Below are 10,546 nucleotides of genomic sequence, written 5' to 3'. Positions count from 1 at the left end.
TTTAACCTGCCTTTTTATTCGCATACACAGAAGGTTGTTGCCATGCAATGAAAACTCGAGTACAAATTAAAATTTATTTACATTGTATTTTTTGAATAGCTTATCACTGTTATTTTGTAATGTCTCTTAGTACTATGTTCTTGTTTTTAATACTATGTTCATACACAATGGATTATTACGCTGTTTATTTGAAATGAAAAAAAATATTTATCATGTTTTTTTACATATCTTGTGAAACAAACTCAATAGACACTGAATCCGAAATCAGTGTCTCCTTATAAGAGGTTGAGATCACTAGTTAATACACCAACTTTCCCGTTTCATTCATATTTCAAGATTGGGGTTCGATTCCTATGAATGGTATCTCACATCTATTTAAATGCGTGTGTCAGATCTATCATGTTGATCAGATCCAGTTAGACAAATTCTTTGATATAAATCGACAATTATTTCTAAAAAGAGGAAGTAATATTTTCTTTTATTTATCATTTATATTATATGTTATGTTTATAATAAATAATATTAGATTTGTAAGCAATTTGTAGAGTGGCAAAGCTAGTATATAGTTGAAAGAATATGTATCTTATACAAACTTGCATAAGAATTTAGATGTAAAGAGGAATATGCCGCTGAGAATTTGGTCCACATGACCCACATGCTTTCTCCCTTCTGCCCATAAATACCCCTCTCGTGCTACACCATTCTTCCCTTTACCCCTTCCTCTATTTTCGCTCCATAAAAATTAATCCTCCCTCTATAATTTGTTTCCTTCAGTTCTGTTTTCAAATAATGATGTGCTCTGAAGAACCCGCCACCTATTTTCAAGTTCCGAACCGGTTCACCTCCAACGACTTAGAAGAGCTCCTCACCTTTTTCCAACCTTCACAGACCAATCAAGCTGATAAACCGGCTACCTCAAACTCCGGTTGGGATGCTCCGAGGACACCAGAAGAAATGGATCAAAGGAAGGAGAAGAAGAAATTATCGAACCGGGAATCAGCTCGGCGGTCCAGGTGGCGTAAGAAGAAGCATTTTGAAAATCTAACGGCCCAAGCTAGCCTGCTCAAGGCGCAGAACCGGGTTAATAGAAACCGGTTGAGCTTGATATTGGATCAGCTTCATGTTGTGAGGAGACAAAATGAGCAGATTCGAAATGATGTGTGATACTCTTGCATAGATATTTGCATCTGAACCGGGTTCTGCAATCCCAACGTAAGAGGAGCTCCACTCTTATTCACAATACATTCCATCTATAACTTATATATATTCTGTAGTAGCGAAACTTTGTATATTATTTTCAGTTTTTGCTCTCATGTCCTCTCCTTTGTATTTGATCTCCACACGTTAAATATATCGTACTTATGCATGATTATGTTGAATATGTACGATGAATCAAGATGTCGTTATTTACCTTATGGTTTATCTTAATTCCATATGTGGTGCACCGTGCACGTGCTAAATCCATCGGATTGATCTTCATGCACAAAGACGTTGGTATTTCCGATACGAAAATTGGTCTTTGGTACTATATGATATAAAGTTATGAGCAGTGAAAAGGGTAAAAAGTTAAAAAGAAAAAGAGGGTAAAAATGCTAAACTTTGCTCTAAAGACTAAAGTAGTAAAATCAAAGTGCATACAAAAGCAGCATATGAGGGCGAGGAGGGAAATAATGCTCACTCAGGGAGTACCCAAATTTCATATATTTATTTATTCACATGCATATATATAAATAATCAAAATAATAAGAATATATAGTATTTCATGTATTAGAACTAGAAGATCATCAGTCCATATATAAAGATTATTATTATGGAATTTGACACACTTATTGATTGAGATTCTCATGATTTCAATTTTAAATAAATATATCTTCCAATGATTTAAATTCCCAATAATTAAACTTTCTATAAAAAGTCTCTTGTAACCTTTATATAAGACTTTTATTGATAACTTAATAAATAGGCAATTCTATTCCTTCCTTCTCATATTATAACATGTTGTAAACACATTCTCGATCCAAAGAATGGACAAACCAAAAGAAATTCCAATACCACAGAAGGAGAAATATATCTTATTGATAGTGCTAAACTCATACCATTTTGAAAAACCATAAAATTTTCAACAAAATATGAATAAGAGAAACTAGCGATAACACTATTTATGGGACAAACAATATAATAGAAGGCTATGTCAAAGCCTTTATTCATTTACCTAAAGGAACAATATTACATATAACAGATGCTTTATACTCTAGCAATTCACAAGGAATTTGTTAAGTTTCAAAAACTTTCGAAAAGACGATTATCATATCGAAACTATGAAGGAAAATGGAAATGTATACTTATTACTCACATATCATCAAACTGGCCAGAAGCAAGTCTTAAAAAGATTGAGAGCTTATAGATCTGGTTTATGTGGGACAATGATCTATCCTATCGAATCAAATAATACTACCAACCACAAGTTAGTTGATCACAAACTATTCTCGTTGTGGCATGATAGACTTGGTCACCCAGGTGAAAAAATGATGAGGAAAATTATTGCAAGTTCACATGGACACCCACTGAAACATTTTAAAATACTCTAAAAGGGTGATCTCGTATGCACGGCTTGTTCTCTTGGAAAATTAATAATAAGACAGTCTATAACGAAGCTGAACGCATAATTTATCTCGTATGTTCCTTGAACGGATTCAAGGTGACATATGTGGACCAATAACACCACCATGTGGACCATTTAGATACTTCATGGTGTTGATTGACGCACCAACACGCTGAGCATTGTAAGTTTTTGCATTGTAAGACTTCTAGCACAAATCATTAAATTATGAGCACATTTTCCAGACCATGCAATCATGAAAATAAGGCTAGATAACACGATAGAATTTACATCTAAGCCCTCTGTTGAATATTGTCAATCAATTGACATAGTGGTTCAACAACTAGTGCCATAGACACATACACAAAATGGGCTTGCAAAATCATTAATTAAGCGGTTAAATTTATTGCTTGGACTATGCTTATGAGCTCAAACTACCACCATCGGGATGGGAACATGCAATTCTACATGGTGCATTAGTGCTTCATCTTAGGCCAACCGCTTACAATAAATTACAATAACATATCCCCATTATACCCTCTGGACAAGAACCTGATATGTCTTACTTAAAGGTTTTTTGATGTGCGGTGTATGTCCATATCCCTCCCCTATAAGGAACAAAAATGGGGCCACGAAGTAGGTTAGGAATATATGTTAGTTTTGAGTCTCCATCAATCATCAAATACTTGGAGTTTATGAGAGGTGATCAATTCAGAACTCGATATCTAGATTGTCATTTTAATGAGACAAAATTTCCAAGCCTACGGGGAGAAGAGAAGGAGATAATCAAGAAAGTGATTGCATGGAATGCAACCACTCTATCATTCTTAGGTCCAAGAACAAATGACAGTGAATTTGAAGCACATAGGATCATACACAAAGCATAGCAAATAAGTTTCCAGATACTTTTAACAGATGCCAAGAAAACGATAAAATCACACATACCAATAAAAATACACTAGATCGTTTAGAGGTTCCAACAGGAACTCAAAACTAACAATAACCAGTACTCCTAGATACAAAAGATTGGGAGAGCATTAGGCTTTAAGGATGTCAATTCCTGGGAAAGAACACTACAAAAAGGACTCTTATAGCAACACTAAAGAGTGAAATAATTAATTACACTGAATCCATTTGTGTTAGTAAAAATCAACAATTAAAAGTGTTGAAGCAAAGTATAGGTATATGGTGTGTGGAATTTGACAAACATTTATTAGTGTAGGAAATAACCAACACTCATGAATATTATAATTATTTACAACTTGTAGTGCTGGAAAATGAACACTTTCAGTTGTGAAAAAACCCCACACTTATATTTATAATAATTAATTATAGATTTTAGTGTCACAATTTACAACAATATAAATGACAATCAAAAGTGTCGATATTTAAATTACTATAACAATTGGAAGTGTTGGCACCTAAACACTATATATCACAATTAAAAGTGTTGGTATTTGAGACTCAATAATATAACTGTGTGATTAGTTTAAAAAGGTAAATAATATTTTTTCTTTTTAAAAGCTTTTCTTATATATGTATATATTTATATTAATACATATGAAACATATAAATAAAAATATCATTACCAAACATTCATTACATATTTTCAACAAATAGATTCAAACAAACCTTAACAAAGAAATCCAAATACCACAAATCTAAACAACCACAAATCTAAACACTAAACACGACTAGTGTATCCAAATATAAAACAAATTCTAACATTTGAAATGCAAATAAACAACTAGTTTTGCCCGTTAGATGGAGGTTAATCCATTGAATCAAATGGCCCATGACTATTCTCCGAAGTGTCAACCAAGGCAATCAGACTAGTTAGAGGAGCATTCAGTGAGCTAAGCAACGCCATAAATGATGAGTCGGCTTGTAAGAGCTGGTTTGGTGATGAATTAAGCAACCCCGTGTATGATATGTCGGTTTGTAGCGGGTCTATGAAAGGAGCTTGCTGAATTGATTAAACTAACCTATGTATTTGAATTTGTTGAGCCCTTTGAATTTGTATATGACAAGCCTCTTGTTCTCTATTATGTGCAAGTGGTTGTTGAATCTTGGCATCTGTAGCTCTTTGAACTTCCTCCGTAATAGATCTTCGAATGCCTCCAACTCCCCCAATTGGTTCCCATCAACATTTGCAGCCATAACTTGGAAGGAAAGAGTTATAGGATTTCTATAGTTTGGTGACATTTTCATAGATCCTTGTCCATACATTTGTCCCTTGCTATTAGGTCCACCCGCTTCAGTCCATAGCATGTATTTGTCCTCTTTCGTCCTTCCCTCAGGATGTGCCTCATTAAAAGCTTTGTGTAGCTCATTGAAATGCTCCTAAAACAAATAAAAATATAATACAAAACATTAGATATATAAAGCAAACAAGTAGGGAATCTAGATAAATCTCAAAACATAAATAAGAGAAAGTCAAAAGAAACTGGCGAAAGGATCATCTATAGTCTAAATCCCTAATCTCTATCCTTCAAGGCTGGCCTTTTTCCTCCAGCTGAACAACAACAAGTTAATTGTAGTCTAAATCTCGCACCTGCAGGTTAATTAGGGTCATTTATAAAAGGATTATTTGTAGTCTAAATCCCTAATCTCTATCTAAAATCTTCAAGGTTGGCTTTTTTTTCCTCCAACTAAACATGTTACACTATAAATTCTCCTGCAATTTGAATCCAACTAATTTAAATGAGCACAACGACACATAGAAGAAGCAACAGTTCCTTATTTCACCATAGACAAAACATATGTATAAAATGAGCATTTATAGTCTAAATCTCACAACAACAAGTTAATTAGGGTTATCTATGAAAGGATTTTTTTAGTCTAAATTCCAAATATCTATATAAAATCTTTAAGGTTGGCTTTTTATTTCCAGATGAACATGTTACACTATAAATCTTGCTGAAATTTGAATCCAATTGATCTAAATAAGCATAGTGACATATAAAAGAACCAACAGATCCTTATTTCACCAATAAAACATATGCATAAAATAAGCACGTGAACTAAACTTCAGTTTGACATTCCCTTCTATATGTTGTAGTCATTAATACTCAAACATTAATCAAACTAGATCATGTCCAAATAAAACATTATTAACTCCTCTTCTAAGGAATATATATGTAGCAACAACTCATTTCTTCATATCTAAACTCACCCTAACTTTGTCAAACATATCGTCCACTATCAACGGAGGGCCACAATAATATGCATGTAGAAAAAAATTGTAACAACAACTGCGTAGTGACTGAAAATTGGACTGATTCTATTATTTGGCAAGAATTTTGCAAATCAATTGAAGTTTTAATAACAATTATGATGTAATCTTTTTATGGTAGTTGAAATTTAATACTCCTAATATAACAGTAGTTAAATTTTGATAAGCAACTTTAGTAATCACAAACATAACAGCTAACTTAGAGTTCGTATTTTTAACCAACATAAGTTGTATTTCACCAAAGTGGGAAGACTCTCCAATGATTAAAAGAGTTGAAAGACTCTACTAGCACCAACAAATTTGTAGAACACATCAATGATTAAAAGAGTTAAAAGACTCTACTTTATAATATTAATAATATATATACCAGATTGACAATCATGAGTAAGAAAGATTGAAATACATAAAATTAGTATTTGATGCTTGATACCAGTCCACTTATTTGTTTTACCCTTTCGATACAACTTTCTCATGAGTTTTCCTTGTGTCATTTTTTATTAAATTTGTTCTCCTGTACATAATAAAAAAGGTCTATGAATAATAACAATCTCATAAAATTAAACAGTAATGAAAATTGCTTACATATTCTGAAACATGTTGCCGAGTATTCCTGGTCCCTCTAGTAAAAACACCTTTTAAACTTGCCCTATGATATTTGTTCGTTGTACTTAGTTTCTTGAAGTCTTCAAAATCCCATAATAACAACATTCATTCCACATTGTTTGACCAATCCAAGCATGTTTTCTATTTTCCCCTCTCGCAGTGGTTCGAATAAATTCACTACATTTACAACTCCAATTCTTCCTCGCAGCTTGAGAATGTTTGTCTTTTCAAAAAAAATTCTTCTATATCACGAGAGTGCAAAGGGCAATGAGCTCAAAAATACAACATATTATCTCAAAAGAATAAACCATGCCAAACAATTAAATATTATATCGGGAGACAATCCTTTGCCTAGGAGAGTGAATCTAACAAAATAAATAAAGATATTGAGCAAAAAGCAATATTCAATTCTGACCAGAAACGATTAAGAGTGAATCTAACAAAAAGAATAAAAATATTGAGAAAAACAATATTCAATTCTAACCAGGAATGAATTAGATTGGACTGCATAAGCCATATTTAACAGACCGTTTAATGCAATATTGAGTAAATAAAGAGTTTTGCATTTTCCTGTACTACTTTATACAGACTTGGTGTTGTTTTTCCGTTGTGTGCTCTTTCCTCATCACTCCGGCAAATTACCAAGGTGTATTAGTTGGTAGGTTGATTACAATATTTCAGGATAATGTGAACAAAATTAGACAACCCAAAATGTCTCTTAATATGAATTAGGAGAATAGTTTATTGAATTATAGGAAGGATAAAAAAAACTTACCTTGAATTCATCAAATCAAATCTCCCTTTCTCTCACATGGAACTTTTCTCCAACTAATCTATGCCCCGGTGAAGACTTTGGTTAATTGCGTGCACCCCTGACAATACTTTATTTGAATTACAAACTTACCAATAAACACCATAATAATTTAGAAACAATAAAGACAAAAAAACACAATAAAGCAAAGTCATAATATAACGAGTTTCCAGATGGGCATATTCTAGTTCTAGAATAAATGTCTTTCTTCTCTCCACCAGAGTTGTCATAATCCACTTTCACCAATGGAAAGTCGCCCTCCTCCTCATTTGAGGTAGGCCATTCAACATCCACATCGTTATCTTGCTCATCCTCTTCCGAAATGGACTGGTTAGTTAGTCCTAGAGCTGCATTAGTACCAATAAAAACATTATCTAATGGTTGAGTATCCATAGTAGAGAAAGTAAAGAGGAAGAGAATTTGGAAAGAGATGGATCGTTTGATAACTGATGGAAGTGAGTTTAGTTGGAGGGAGGGGAACGTGGGTCTTAACTTTTAAAAACTGCTACTTTCAAATACGTAAAAAATAATAAAGATTTTCATTGAAAAATAATAATTCATCTAAAATATTAAGTGAAGATTTTATGTAAAAAAATTAGAACAATAAAGTTTATTCTTTTGTATATACTTTATGACCAATCATTTATTCAAAGCACGTGAAGATACCTGGTTTTCATGGCCTCTAACTTAGGTCGCTCAGTGAAATATACGAAGAGACCGAGATTTCGACGGAGACAGACCAATGGCGGATAATAAACGGTGAGCAACAACGCCTTCATTACCAACAAATATGAACGAGCACGACTACGACGAGTAGAAACTTAGGATGGAGACGAGGAGCCCATGAAAAGAAGATTCATTTTAGCATGAAATCTTGATCTGGTCAAGACTCTTGAAAAGAAGAACCACTAAAGGATTATAAAAGAAAAAAACATTGAACTTAAAGAACATCTTAAATGTCAATGAACTACGCTTGCAATGGACTAGGATGACAGCAAAATGACTTAATTATTGATGACGTTTTTGCATTTTCAGTCGCAATGGAATTCATGGATGAAGATGATAATGACCCCTAACAATGGAAGGATGTCGGCATAGAAATGATTGGATGAGCTGGAAAGGAGCAATTCATGCAAATCTGGATTCTTTAAATAAACGGGACTTTTTGGACCAGTAGTCCTAACAAAGATAGGTGTTAAACCAGTCAACTACAAGTAGGTGTTTGTACTGAACCGAAATGAACATAATAAGGTTATAAGATATAAAGTCAGACGAGTTGCAAAAGGTTTTACACAAAAAACCATGAGTGGACTATGTAGATACATATTCATCTGTAGTGGATGCAAACACAATTAGTTTTTTTTTATAATAGCATTAGCTGTTGTCGAACAACTCAAAATGCAAGATGGATGTGGTAATGACATATCTCTATGGAACATTATATATATATAAAGTCCCTACATGAATAAAATTTCCAGAGGCACTAAATTCAAAACTGCACCATATGTACTCCATAAAGTTAAATAGAACACTGTACGGACTAAAACAATCATGTCATATGTGGTACAATCGCCTAAATGATACTTACTAAGACAAGGATTTATAACAAATCAAATAAGCCCATATGTGTTCATAAAGATGTCAAATTCATCCTTTGCCATTATAGTTTTTATGTTGATGATCTAAACATCATAGGAACTCTAGAAGAGATCAAACAAACAACGGATAACTTAAAAAGAGAATTCGTGATGAAAGAAACTAGGACTACATAGTATTGTCTTGGTTTACAATTCGAACATGTAAACAACAGAGTATTCATCCATCAAAAGAATTACGTTGAAAAAGTCCTAAAATGGTTCAATATGGACAAAGCACATCCGTTAATACACCGATGATTGTACGATCACTTGACATTGAGAAAGATCTTTTTTCCTTCCTTGTCAGAAAATGAAGAGATGTTGGGTCCTGAAGTACCATATCTTAGTGCAATAGGTGCATTAATGTATCTTGCCCCTAATACTCGACTAGATATAGCAAATGTACTAGCAAGATATAGTTCAGCCTCAAATAAAAGGCATTGGAATGTCATCAAACAAATCTTGTGTTACTTGCATAGAACAAGTGACATGGGGTTATACTTTTAAAGACCCGAGAAGGGGCAACCTGTTAAACTTGTTGGCTATAGTGTCTATCGGATTCATACAAAACTATTTCACAAACAGTTTACTTATTCATGTACGACAGAACCACCATTTCACGACATTCAACAAAATAAATTGTAGTGACTACATCATCAAACCATGTAGAGTTAATAGTGTTATATGAAACAGAAGAGTATGTGTATGGCTCGGGTCACTTAATTATACATCATGTTCAAATCTCTTGCGTGAGGAAGACAATTATAGAAAGCCCAAGAATCATATATGAAGATAATGCAGTATGTATCATCCAAATCAAAGAAGGCTACATAAAAAACGCTCGTGTGAAGCACATATTGTCAAAATTCATCTCAACACACGAACAATCATATTTTATTCCACTCCTTTTTCGTTAGTCTTGGTTTTTTCTCTTTGGATTTTTCCTAGACAAGGTTTTTAATGAGAAAATTAATAACATACATCCAACATAGAGTGTTATAATAATATTATTATATATGAATATAAATTAAAACATGATATTTAGAAAATCCTAAGAATCATTTTATAATCTCTATATAAGACTTTTATTGATGAATTAATAAATAAGCAAGTCTCTTCTGTTCTTTTCTTTCATTTTCATATTATAACAGAAAATAATCTATTGCGGAAGTTTATTAATTCATCATGAGTATACAAGATTTGCATACAAACACGGAAAAAAGAAACATTTTTCAATTACAAAGCTGGTAACTCACTAATAGATCAATACCTAAAATCACAATAATTTTTATCTAGCTGCAATCGTCTCCCTTAGACTACCTACTAGAAACTTTTTCCTTCTTGTTGAATTCTTCTCCTTTCATTCTTATGTAACTATCATCGACTAATATGTCGATGATAAGTCCTAAATTTATATTTTTTTGTTTTTAGTACGTTTGCTTGGATGTTTTTAGTATAGTTAGTCTCTCCATATGTGAGAGTTGAGTCATCCTTTATGGTGGATGTAGTTTGGCCCCTCTTTGGATGAGTGTATTTAAGTCCCCTGTTTTGATGAGTGATTGAGATTCCCTTACTGGAAAGGAAAGAAACAAAAAATTATGGTGGATGTCGAATTCTTACACTGAGTCTGGCAAATTACTTTATCATCTTCTCCTTCGAAG

The sequence above is a fragment of the Phyllobates terribilis genome, unplaced genomic scaffold, assembly GCF_046119375.1.
Source record: "Phyllobates terribilis strain yellow unplaced genomic scaffold, ASM4611937v1 Scaffold_5142__1_contigs__length_53968, whole genome shotgun sequence".
In the NCBI taxonomy this organism is placed as follows: Eukaryota; Metazoa; Chordata; class Amphibia; order Anura; family Dendrobatidae; genus Phyllobates; species Phyllobates terribilis.
The sequence above is the reverse complement of the archived record's forward strand: the minus strand, read 5'-3'. Positions refer to the sequence as shown.